The sequence below is a fragment of the Vipera ursinii genome (genome assembly GCF_947247035.1).
Source record: "Vipera ursinii genome assembly, chromosome: 4".
Taxonomy (NCBI): Eukaryota; Metazoa; Chordata; class Lepidosauria; order Squamata; family Viperidae; genus Vipera; species Vipera ursinii.
In genome coordinates, this window is record NC_139514.1 from 79357312 (window position 1) to 79369693 (window position 12382).

Consider the following 12382-nt stretch of genomic DNA (forward strand, 5'->3'; position numbering starts at 1 on the left):
AACTTTTACTGGGAGCCAAATTCTCATGACCGAGAATGTACGCTATGTCCCCCTTGAAGTGGAGGAGATGCAGCAGTATGTGAACAAGAACCTAGTGAGGGTATTTATCAAACAGGCTAAGTCTGCCGTGGGAGCTCAGGTGTTATTTAAAGAAAAAAAGATGGGTTGCTTCATCTCTGTGTGGATTATAAAGGTCTGAACGCTGTGAGCATGGAAAACAAATGCCCACTTCCCCTCCTGAAGGACTTACTAACCCACCTAGCAAAGGGGAGTGTCTTCACCGTTGGACTTGAAAGAGACATATTACCGGGTGAGGATAGAGGAGGGAGATGAGTAGAAGACTGCCTTTAACTGTCCCATGGGGAGCTACCAATTTAAAGTCATGCCATTTGGACTACAGGGGGCTCCAACTGTCTTTATGCAGCTGATCAATCAGGTACTACATGACCATTTATACAAATGGGTCTTGGTGTATCTTGATGACATCCTGGTATACAGCACTAAAACTAGTAAAACTAGTGAGAGAAGTGCTAAAGAAATTGTTGAATGCCAAACTTTATGTTAAACTATCAAAGTGTGAGTTTCACCAGACACAACTATATTATCTTGGCTACAGAATTTCCAGCGAAGGCATTGAAATGGACCTGACCAAAGTGAAAGCCATAATTAAATAGCAGCCACCATAGACTCGCAAACAGCTCCAGAGCTTTCTGGCATTTGCCAACTTCTACCGCCAGTTCGTCCCCTCCTTTGCTGAAATTGCCTTACCCCAATGGAATTACTGAAAACAGGCAAGGAGGGAGGAAAGCCATGTATGGGCCAACCATTAGCATAGACAAGGGGTCAGCAACCTTAAACACTCAAAGAGCCACTTGGACCTGGTTCCCAGAGAAAAGAAAACACTGGGAGCCGCAAAACTCTCATGTGCGCGCATGGGAGGGGAGGAGCTTGATTGAAGAGTTTAATTAAAAAGAAATAGAGGCTGCTGTGCATGAGTTCTCTCCCTCCCTCCCTCTCTCTCTCTCCATCCCTTTCTTTCTCTCCCTACCTCTTTCTCTCTCCTCCCCCCTCTCTCCCTCTCTCTGATCTTCTACTTACCTGGCAAGCTGGCTTCATGCTGTTCTCCAACAAGCTGACAGACATTCTTATTTGGCTGGCTCTCCTGCCCTTGGTCTGCCAGTCCTCTTCCCCCACTCAGTGTGAGAGTGTGAATGTGTGTGTGTGTGTGTGTGTGTGTTTGTGTGTGTGTGTGTGTGTGTGTGTGTGTGTGTGTGAGAGAGAGAGAGAGAGAGAGAGAGAGAGAGCTGCTGCTTTCTGCTGCTTCCTGCTTTGTGCGGAGATGCAGCAAAGGCAGGAGCCCCACCCAATAAGCTTTTCAGCTTGTCGGGGAACAGCATGAGGCAGAAGATCAGAGAGAGAGAGGAGAGAGAGAAGAGAAGGGCATGTGCCTCTCTCTGTCTCTGCCTGTCTCTGTGCAAATGGTGGAGAACTGGAGCTGCAGGAGAAGGCTGAAAGAGCTGTGGGTTGCCAACCCATGGCATAGACTATGAACTGTCAAACCGCTTTTGAGAATTTAAAAAGGCTATTTGTGGTCAAATTGGTGGGACCCTACAAACCTGCACCTACACCTTGAAAAAATTCACTGAGTGTGAGAGGAGGTGAGCTGTGTGGGAGAAGGAAACCTTTACGATCTGATGGGCTCTATTAAACTGGCGACACTATCTAGAAGGGAGCAAGGTGCCTTTTGAGGTATGGACTGATCACAAAAACCTAAAAGCACTGAAAACTCCCTGCAAATTGTTCCCAAAACAAGTATGATGGGTGCAATACTTGAACTGGGTTAATTTCACCCTAAACTACATACCAGGGGGGAAAAACGTCTGAGCTGATGCTTTATCCAGACTGCCCCAGTACAAGAACTAGTATGAAGAGGTTTGTAAGCAATTATTTCCACTCCACAAACTGCTTCTCAAATCACACCATTCAGAGTCCCACCTTCAAGAGCCCCAAACCCCGATGACTCTGGGGCAAAGAAAATAAAATGAGAGCTCCTCACCGACCAATGGTTCAAGGACAATCAAACCTCCCTAACTTGCAGGGATGGTTTGGCTTACAAAAGGGGAAAGCTGTACTTGCCTGAGACCCTCCACCTTAATACCCTCCATCACGGCCATGATGTAAAACAGGCTAGGCACTTTGAATATTTAAAAATACTTCACCTCATCCATCGACAATTTTGGTGGCCGGGGTTGAAATGGGACGTAGAAAACTATGTCCGGAGTTGTGCTGTATGTGCCACCATTAAAAGAATTCTGGGGGACCCCCCTGGGTTATTACAACCAGTAGTGGACCCTTCCCAACCATGGGAGCAAATTGCTATGGATTTTATAGTAGACCTACCTGAAAGTAGGGGAAACACAATCATCTGGACTGTGATAGATCTGTTTTCAAAGTAGGCTCACTTTATTGCCTGCAAAGGGCTCCCGTCCACCCAACGACTAACCAAGATGTTCCTGAAACACATCTACAGAATGCATGATGCACCAAAACGAATAATCTCTGACAGGGAGGGGGTGCAGTTTACAGCTAGGTTTTGGAGGAGTTTTCTTAAACTAATGGGATCATCTCAAGGACTATCATTGGCCTTTCACCTGTGTACCAATGAGGTGGCTGAATCTGCAAACTCAATGGTGGAACAGTATCTCTGATGCTATGTGGATTATCAACAAATGAACTGGACTGACCTCCTCCCTTTCACAGAGGTGCCTTACAATAACTCTGTTACAGCAGCACTGGCTTCAAGCCTTTTAAAGTGGCCATAGGAAAAGAGCTCAGCCCTATACCCAAATATCCCCAAGGACCCTCTGCTTCCCAGACTCTTGATCAATGGGTGAGGGGGTGGGAGGAAGTCTGGAAAACCATGAAAACTGCTTTGAAAAAAGCTTCTGAGACATACCAAAATCAGGCAGATAAAGAAAGCACTCCTCAAAGGACATTCCAAGTTGTGGAAAAGGTTTAGCTGTCAACCAAATATCTATGGCTTAAGTTCCCTAGTAAGAAGTTAGGACTGAGACTTCCGGGTGGCAAGGCTCCGTTGAAAACAGCCATTTCGGCTGTCAGCCCCGTTGTCTCCATAGAGCCACCAAAAACAGCGACGATCAGCTGTTTGGCGGCTTGGAAACCCGCTCATCAGGAGAAGAGGAGGGGGTGAGCGCCCAGGCAGGTATAGAGCTCCCCTAGACCGCCAGAGTTGAAACTCTGGTGGTTGAAGGATGTGAGCCCCCCCGAAGCCTGAGTTTGCTCCGGACTCCGGGACGCCTCTGCTCCAAGGGTTTGGAGCAGAGCAAGACGCTGCAAACATCCCTGCTATCGAGAGTGAATTTTGGATTACTTGAGTGCAGGCAGAGCTGTGCAGGAGGATGCTGTAATAGCAAGTATCTGAACTTTAACTCCGTAAACTTTCTGGAAAATTTGAAAGCGGTGCGGAAAGTGAAAGTGCGCAATAGAATTAAGTGGTGTGAAAATGGCTACCAAGCCAACTAAAGTTCCTAGAAGTGTGGGGGCCTCGCCAGTTCAGCAATCTTCATTACAGGCTCTAATGCCCCCTCCTCTGGCACCCGCACCCGCACCAGCTTTAACAATAAAAGACTTGCAGGATGTTTTGCAAGAGGCTTTGAAAAAACAATCTCAGCAATTAGCGGAGCTTATTGAGGAGAAGAATACAGAAATAAGGGCAGACATTTTGCTTGCATTTCAAGGAATGGCTGTTTGTATTGAACACTTATTTATTTATTTATTTATTTATTAGTTTTTATAAACCGCCCTTCTCCCGAGGGACTCGGGGCGGTGTACAGAGGAAGGAAGGTCTACAGATGAACAATAAAAAGTAATAAAAACAATATTGAAAACAAACTGGGACCCCAATTAACGCTATCATGCCAGGCCGGACTGCTGGAACAGGAAAGTTTTTAAGTCGCGTCGGAAGGTACGGAGGTCGGGGGCCATCCGGATTTCGGTTGGTAAGCTGTTCCAGAGGGCTGGCGCACCCACTGAGAATGCCCTCCCCCTGGGGGCCACCAGCCGACATTCCTTGAGCGGTGGCACCCTGAGGAGGCCCTCTCTGTGGGAGCGCACAGGACGGTGGGGTGCTGACATCGGCAGAAGGTGCTCCCGTAGGTAGTCCGGACCCATGCCATGTAGGGCTTTGTATGTCATTGTTAGCACCTTGAACTTCACACGGAAGGCAACCGGAAGCCAGTGCAGCGCACGGAGGAGAGGTGTGATATGGGAGTATCGGGAGGCTCCCAAGAGTGTCCGTGCCGCTGCACTTTGCACCAGCTGAAGCTTCCGAGTGGATCTCAAGGGCAGCCCCATGTAGAGAGCATTGCAATAGTCTAGGCGAGAGGTCACAAGGGCATGGGTGACTGTACGTAAGGAATCCAGGTCCAGATAAGGCCGTAGTTGGCGAACTAGTCGTACCCGGGAGAAGGCCCCCTTGGTCACAGCTCCTATGTGGTCATCTAGGGAGAGCTGCGAGTCTAGGAGGACACCCAGGTTGCGGGCCCTATCAACAGGGGGTAGTAACATGTCCCCGATGTTAAGCGATGGGACATTCTGAATATCCTGGTTTGCCGGAATGTACAGCCATTCAGTCTTGTCCGGGTTCAGTTGAAGCCTGTTCCTCCCCATCCATTCCCGGACCGCTTTCAGGCAGCGGGACATCACGTCTAGGGCATCACTGATATTGTTTGGAGTTGAGATGAAAAGCTGGGTGTCATCAGCATACTGATGGTACCCTACTCCAAAACTGCGAATGATCTCACCCAGCGGTTTCATGTAGATGTTGAACAGGAGAGGCGAGAGGACCGACCCCTGAGGGACTCCGCAAGCGAGAGGCCTCGGGGTCGACCTCTGTCCCCCTGTCAGCACCGACTGCGAGCGACCCTGGAGAAAGGAGGAGAACCAACGCAGAACCGTGCCTCCCACTCCCAGTCCCCTGAGGCGTCGCAGCAAGATACCATGGTCGATGGTATCGAAAGCCGCCGAGAGGTCTAATAAGACTAGGACAGAGGAATGGCCTCTGTCTCGGGCTCTCCAGAGATCATTCATCAGAGCGACCAATGCCGTCTCCGTGCTGTAGCCCGGCCTGAAACCCGATTGGTACGGGTCTAGATAAACCGCTTCATCCAGGATCTGAGGAAGTTGGTGCGCCACCACGCTCTCAACAACCTTCGCGAGGAAGCGAAGATTGGAGACTGGACGAAAGTTATTCAAAGAGGATGGGACCAAGGTGGGCTTCTTGAGGAGAGGTCTCACCACCGCCTCCTTCAAGGCAGTGGGGAAGTGACCCTCACTCAGAGAAGCAGAGATGACCGCTAGGAACCAGCCACGTGTCCCCTCTCGAGCTGCATAAGCCAGCCAGGAAGGGCACGGGTCCAGTAAGCATGTGGAGGAGCTCAACCTTCTCATAATCCTGTCCACTTCCTTAGGAGTTACAGGATCAAATTCTTCCCAGATGACGTCGACAAGACTGTCCATGTCTTGTTCTTCCATCTCAGCCCAGTTGGAGTCCAGGCCAGTTCGAATCCGAGCAATTTTATCCAGCAGATATTGACCGAATTCCTCGGCTCGACCCTGCAAGGGTTCCTCCCTCACCTCTTGGTTTAATAGGGAGCGAGTCACCCTGAACAAGGCAGCCGGGCGATTATCTGCGGACGCGATGAGGGTGGAAAAATAGTTGGATTTTGCCACCCTTATCGCAGCGAGATAAGACCTGGTGAGGATTCTTAGTCGCACTCGGTCGGATTCGGATCGGCTGGATCTCCAACGGCTCTCTAGGCCCCGTCTCCGACGCTTCATCTCCCGGAGCTCCTCGGTGAACCATGGGGCTCGCTGGGATCTGCGCCGGGTCAGAGGCCGCAAGGGTACAACTCGGTCCAGAGCCTCCGTGGCTGCCTTTTCCCAGGCTTCCACTAAGGCATCCGCCGAGCTGTGAGCAGGGAGTGCATGCGTGTCCCTAAGCGCTGCCTGGAACTTATCAGGGTCCATTAGGCGCCTAGGGCGGTACCATCTGACTGGCACCGTGCACCCACGGTGGGGGGTGGCAAGGGGGAAGTCTAGCCGCAGGAGGTGGTGATCGGTCCATGACAGGGGCGTAACAGTTGTGGTACCCCCACCGATATCGTCACGCCACCGTCCAGACAAGAACGCCAAGTCTGGGGTGTGGCCTCTCTCATGAGTCGGTCCAGAAATTATTTGCGACAGGTCCATGGCCGCCATGGAAGCCATGAACTCCCGAGCCAGTTCGGACGATCCTCCCAGGGACGGTAGATTAAAGTCGCCCAAGACCATGAGTCTTGGGAATTCAACCACCAACCCTGAGAGGGCATCAAGTAGCTCGGGCAGGGCCGCCGCTGCACGATTAGGTGGTAGGTACGCCGGCAGCAGGCCCAACTGCGCCCCTGGGCCGTATCTCAGTAGGAGAGACTCACACCCGACCATCTGAGGGACGGTGGTCTCTCGCGGGCTAAGGGATTCCCTGATGATAACTGCCACTCCCCCACCCCTCCCATGAGCCCGAGGCTGGTGCAGCACCCGGAAACCTGGCGGGCAGAGGTCAACCAGAGGAACACCACCCTCTGGGCTCAGCCAGGTTTCCGTGATGCAAGCCAGGTCCGCATGCTCGCTCTCCACTAGGTCACGAATGAGGTGAGCTTTGTTAGCTACGGACCTTGCATTCAGGTAGACCAGCCTTAGCATGGGAGGGGGCGCACCTTTGCTCCCGGGTCCTCCGGGGGAGAACAGAGGGTCGGAGCGTCTCACCGCTTTTACAGAGCGGAGATGACACTCCCGGTGATGATATGGCCCTCTGTCTGTGCACCTTCTGCCATTCCCCACCATCCTAGGGATGGGATGTTTGTCAGTACGCCACTGGGTGTTATCGGCGACTGGTCCTCGTTGTACGCTGTCGCGAACGGTCGTGGGCCTGGCATGCGTTATGGTGGCTGGAAGGCGTGCCTTTCCCGCGCAACCATAGTCTTCTCCCTCCCCCCTCCCTAACCCCACAAAAAACTTAGCTAGGAACTTAATCACTTGGATGAGAAAGTGGAAGAACTTAGCCAAAATAATATGAGATTAGATGCCAAAATGACGGATGCTGAAACAGTGATGCAAAAAGATTGATGACGATTTATTATTGGTGCATATCACAAGATGGAGTTTGCTGTGAGAATCAGAGGTTTGAAAGAAGATCCTAAGGAAAATTTGAAAAAAGTATTTTCAGAAGCTCTTGAACAGATTCTGGGGCATTCAGCAGAAGACATTATGGTGGATATAGATAAAATATTTCACGTTAATTCCTGGATTGCAAGACAAAGGAAGCTACCTAGAGATGTGGTGGTTTATTTTACGAAGAGAGCAATTAGAAATGAGGTTATTCAAGCCTTTTATAATAACAAATTTACAGTTGCAGAGCAAGAAGTTTTAATATTGAAAGAGATCCCTCCAAGAATTTTAAGGAGAAGGAAAGAATTTGCTTTCTTGGCAGAAGAATTAAGGAGACGGGATATCCAGTTTAGATGGGAGATCCCAGTAGGTATGGTGGTGATGCACGCAAGCACGAGATATCGCCTTAACACAGTTTTACAGGCACAAGATTTTTATGCTAATATTTTGAAGGCAGGTACCTCACCATCCACGGAATTTAAAAGACGGAATGGTGAAGGAGAGCATCAGCTACGAAGTATACAAGGAGCTGAAGGAGTTACGCAGTCGAAAGATGTAGAACTTCAGCAAACTACAGGAGTGGATCAGTTTTCAGTACCAACGGAGGAGGTCAGAGACCAAAGAATGACACGCGCTGCAGCTAGACGAATGAGACAAGAGCAAGAACAACAGAGAGCCATGACTACATCTCAAAAACTTACTTATAGTGAAGCAGTGGGAGGAGCAAAGCCAAAGAGAGTGTAGGTGATTTTGGAAGAGGCGCTCCAAAAGCTTCAGGTCGCAAAAGATGGCGACAAAGCTTCTAACCTGGAATGTTAATGGTTTAAATTAACCACATAAAAGAAAGAAAGTATTTCAATATCTAAAGCAATTTAAAAATGATGTTATTTCCTTACAGGAAATACATATTCAAGCAGTTGATCAAAAGTACTTGATAAACTTTAGGTTGGGCACACAGTTTATTGCTTCTGCTCCTGACAAGAAAAATGGAGTTGTTATTTACGTCAAGAATACTTTAACAGCGAGTTTAATTGAAGCAGATAAACAAGGAAGATATGTTATAATTGAACTATTAATAGAAGGCAAGAAAACACTTTTGGTTGGATTATATGCTCCTAACCAGCAGGAAGGAGATTTTTACAATTTACTACACAGCAAGATTATTCAGTGGGATTATAAATCTTGTATTCTTATGGGAGATTGGAATGGTGTCTTGGATTTACAAATGGACAAGAGAGGTTTTTTTAGAAGTATGCCAAGTCATGCTAGACTGCCTAAATCTTTTTTTGAGATGAAGGATGACTTGGAATTGAGAGATGTTTGGAGAGAAAGGAATTTGCAAGAAAAAGACTTTACTTTTTTCTCTGATAGGCATCAATCTTTTTCCAGGATTGATTTTGTATTAGTTACTAATGACTTTTTTTCTAGGATTAATAAGATTAAGATTTGTCCAACAACTATATCTGATCGAAGTCCAGTATGGTTGGAGATAGAAAAAGATAATGGAGACAGACGGTCTTGGCATTTAAATGAAAATTTGTTTAGATATCAGGAAAATGTGGAAGAGTGTAAAAAACAGATGAAAGATTTTTTTAAAATTAATATACATAAAGGTTCCCCTGTTGAGATGGTTTGGGATGCAAGTAAAGCTTATATGAGAGGAGTATTAATATATTTGAATAATAAACATAGACGTAAATTGAAATTTAAGAGGAAAGAATTAGAGGAGGAAATTAAGAAAAAAGAAAAGGCTTTAATTCTGAATCCATCTGATGGGAAGATTAAAGAGGTAATTACTTTATTAAGAGGTCAGTTTGATATGTTAATGGCAGATCAAGTGGCAACTAACTTACGGTATGCCAGACATAATACTTTTTCTAATGCTAATAAACCGGGTAGGTGGTTAGCCTATTTGTTAAGGAAGAAACAAAGAGCTTGTAATATAGATAGAATAGAATATAAGGGTAAAGTAGTGTATCAGCAGAGTCTTATTAAAAAGACTTTTGTTGATTTTTATTCTAAGTTGTATGTTAGAGATAAGATTAGAGATGTGGATATAGCTGGATATTTGTTGGAAGCTAATATTCCTGTCCTTACACAAGAACAAAAGGAAGGGATGAATCAATTGATAACTGATGAAGAAATTCTTTTAGCAATTAAACAATTAAAAGTGGGTAAAGCACCGGGAACTGACGGTTTGACTGCCATTTATTATAAAAATTTACAGTCAGAAATGGTGGAACCTTTAAGAGAATTGTTTAAGACAATTCAATTGGGAGGAGAAGTGCCTCCATCGTGGAAAATAGCCTTTATTTCTTTGATCCCGAAGGAAGATCAGGATGATACCCAAGCCAAAAACTACAGACTAATATCGCTTTTAAATACTGATTATAAGATATTTGCAAAAAATTTAGCTAATAGATTAATGAAGGTAATGCAGCAAGTGATTCATAGTGATCAAACTGGATTTATTAGTGGTAGACAAATGAAGAATAATGTGAGACATATTGTAGATTTATTGGAATTCTTGGAAAGAAATAATCAGGTCCCCGCAGCGCTGATCTTTTTGGATGCTGAAAAAGCCTTTGATCAATTGGATTGGCAATTTTTGGTGAAAGTATTGGAGAAAATGGAGGTTGGGGAAAAAATTTTACAACCTATTAGGGCAATATATCAGAAGCAAACAGCTCGCATAATAGTAAACAATAGTTTGACAGAAACATGTAATATTGAAAAGGGTACAAGACAGGGGTGTCCGTTGTCACCCTTATTGTTTGTTTTAACATTGGAAATATTACTGATTAAAATACGAGATTCAAATAAAATTAGGGGAATTCAAATAAGAGATCAGGATTATAGATTGAGGGTGTTTGCGGACGACCTGGTTATTACAGTAACTCAACCGGTTTACTCAGTTGTAGAAGTGATGGAGATAATAATGTTATATGGGAAAGTTTCTGGATTTAAGATAAATACACAAAAAACTAAAATACTGTCTAAGAATATGACTATAGAACAAAAGGTTGCTCTAGAAGAGTTAATGGGATTTGAAATAGTTAAAAAGATTAAATATTTGGGGGTTTATCTGTCAGCTTCAAATGTGAAGTTATATAAGAATAATTATGAAATGTTATGGCTAAAAATACAAAAAGAACTAGATAGTTGGAAAAAAACTACAATTATCTTTACTGGGAAGAATTGCAGCAGTGAAAATGAATGATTTGCCAAAAATTTTATTTTTGTTTCAAATGATACCTATACTCAAAAAGGATTTAAATCTGGAGGAATGGCAAAAAGGTATTAATAAATTTGTTTGGGCAGGGAAAAAGCCACGAGTTAAATTTAAGATAATGCAAGATACGCATGAAAGAGGTGGTCTTAAAATGCCTAATTTTAAATTATATTATGAAGCTGCTGCTTTGTCATCGATAAGTGACTGGTTTAATTTAACACAAGGGAGACTATTAAATCTTGAGGGTTATGATTTGTTATTTGGTTGGCATGCATATCTATTGTACGATAAGAAGGTGGATAATGTGTTTAAGATACATATATTAAGGTATGCTTTGTTGCGAGTCTGGAAAAAGTATAGACATAAGTTAAATTATAAGATACCAATTTGGACAATACCTAAACATGCAATAGAAAATATAAATGTGGGATTTAAACATGATGAGACTACATATAAGGAAATCTTAAGTTTAGAAAGGAATGTATGGCAATTAAAGCCATATAATATTTTAAAAGAAGAAAAGATTGTACAAACTTGGTTCCAGTATGGGCAGTTACAGGCAAGATGGAAAGAGGACCAGAAAGTTGGTTTTTCGATGATTAATGAAAATTTAGTAAAACAAATTAGAGATCAAGGTCAAGCTCATATAAAAAGGATATATTATGCATTGATAGAAATTGACTCAGAAACAGAACTTGTTAAAGATTGTATGATAAAGTGGGCCCAGAATTTTCAAGAGGTTATAACAGTGGATACTTGGGAAAAGATTTGGGTTAGAAATGTAAAATTTACACAGGCCCAAAATTTAAGAGAGAATTTTTATAAAATGTTTTATAGGTGGCATTTAGACCCTAAAAAATTAGCAAGTATGTATCCGAACTGCCAGCCCAAATGTTGGAGGTGTGGTTGTGAGGATGCAACGTATTTTCATATATGGTGGACTTGTAAAAAGGTTAAAGCTTTTTGGATTAAAATTTGGTGGAATATGCAAAAGATATTTAAGAAAAGGATAAAGTTTTCTCCGCAGTTGTTTTTATTGGGTATTATTACAGATACTACTGTTATAGACACTAAGTTGATGTTGAATCTAATTACGGCAGCAAGACTTTTAGTAGCGCAATATTGGAAGAAGGAGGAACTGCCGACTATAGAAGAGTAGACTTTGAAAGTTTCTAACTTGGCGGAAATGGCAAAGATTTCAGCATATTTGAAAGACCAATCGCAACAGAGATATATTGTGGAATGGAGAAGATGGATTGAATATATTCAGAATAAATATGGGACTAAAAAGTTTCATTTAGCATTTGAATAAGTAGTGGATTTTTATGATGCATAATTAGTTATTTGTTATTTTATTAATATTATGACTATGGAGAGTTAGAATTTAATGTTTTACTTTTGTTGTTAGGATATTTTAGCTTTTGTTTGTATCACTATACCCTGTATTCAGCTCTGGGAAGTTGGGGAGGGGGGAGGGGAGGGGAGGGGAGGGTTGGGGAGAGGAGAGGGGGAAGAGGGAGTTTTTTGTATTTAAAAATGTATTGTAAAACTTTTTAATAAAAAAAAAGTTAGGACTGAAGTACTTAGGATCCTTCCCCATTGTAAAGATAATTAACCCGGTCATGGTAGATCTAAAACATTCCAGGATCTTAGGGAAAGTTCACCCTGTGTTCCATTGTAGCCTGTTGAAACCTTTTCAGGATTCCACCTTAAGACCTCCCCCTGGAAGGCACCTGGACCTCTCATAGTGGCAGGACAGACTCACTATGAAGTAAAGTGTATTCTTGATTTTTAAAGGGAAATTGCAGTAATTAGTGCAATGGAAGAGATATTCGTTGTCCGAGGCCACCTGGGTGAAATCTAGTGATGTAAAAGCTGACAGACTCATTAATAGGTTCTATAAGAAACACTATAACAAACTAAGAG